Below are 1,098 nucleotides of genomic sequence, written 5' to 3' on the forward strand. Positions count from 1 at the left end.
TTCCCTTTGCTGCAGGAGCAGCCGGTGCATGGGCAGTGCACGGGCACCGGCAGGAGCACGCTGCGCACCCCCGCCACGGGACCGCACTCGCCCCGCGCGCGGAACGCCCCTCCGGTAAGTAACTGCGATCCGCGGGTGGGTTTTTTTTGTTGTTGTTGTTGTTGTTGTTTGGGGGTTATTTTAATTTCGGGCGCTCCGGGGTTATTGTGTTTTTTGTTGGTTTTTGTTTTTTTTTTTTTTTTTTTACGCCTTAACAATTTTTTTTGGCGCTATTTATTTTGGTTTTTTTGGGCGTTAATTTTTTTTTTTTAATTGCGTCTTGGGCATTATTTTTATTTGTGTTTTGGGTATTATGTGTTTTTTTTCTTTGACTACTTGGATATTGCGATTTAAATTTTTGGACGCTAATTATTTTGCATTTTTTTCAATTTCTTTTTTGCAAATTTGCTTTTTTTTTTTTTTCATTTTTACGTTATTATTTATTTTTTTGCTCTATTTGTTCGCACCTAAATATTTATTTGCATCTTTTCGGCATCAAAATATTTTGTACGTTCATATTTTTCCTGCAAAAATATTTTTTATCTTCATCTTTTTTCCCCAAAAATATTTTTCCCTGTATCTCTTTCCACCAAAATATTTTCCCCTTCATATTTTCCCATTAAAATATATTTTCCCTTTTATCTCTTTATATTAAAACATTTTCACCTTAAAACTCGTCGCTTCAAATCGCTTCGCCTTAAAATTTTGTTCATTAAAATTTTGTGCGTGAAAACATTTGTTCATTAAATCATTTGCTCATCAAACGCTGCTTCACTAAACCGTTTGCGCCTTCAAACATTTTCGCATCGAGCCCTTTTCGCTTTCAATTTTTTTTTGCTTTAAATATTTTTCCCTTTCAGTTATTTCCCATTAATTTTTTCGCTTCGCATTTGTTTTTTTATTTCAATTAAAAACAAAAAACAACAACAAAAAAAGAAAGCAAAACAACCTTTTTCACATATTTTCCTCAGCTTCATTTAAGGAAATACACATGTTTTGTTCCCGGCCCGTGTTTCTTCCCCCGGGGCTCGCCCCGGCGCTCCCCCCGTTCCCCGCGGC

The 1,098-nt window shown here is 36.2% G+C and overlaps 2 protein-coding genes across 2 annotated transcripts in view; one reads left to right on the forward strand and one right to left on the reverse strand.

Moving 5' to 3' along the window:
- The window catches only part of LOC107212350, a 4,340-nt gene that overhangs the window by 2,107 nt on the left and 1,135 nt on the right, over positions 1-1,098 (reverse strand). The gene's annotated exons all lie outside the window — the stretch shown is intronic.
- The window catches only part of BAHCC1 (BAH domain and coiled-coil containing 1), a 22,683-nt gene continuing 21,591 nt past the window's right edge, over positions 7-1,098 (forward strand). The window contains exon 1 of the mRNA XM_015645334.1: positions 7-114. The gene's annotated coding sequence lies outside the window, so the exon portion shown is untranslated. The remainder of the gene's footprint in view (positions 115-1,098) is intronic.

This window comes from Parus major, chromosome 18 (genome assembly GCF_001522545.3).
Source record: "Parus major isolate Abel chromosome 18, Parus_major1.1, whole genome shotgun sequence".
In the NCBI taxonomy this organism is placed as follows: Eukaryota; Metazoa; Chordata; class Aves; order Passeriformes; family Paridae; genus Parus; species Parus major.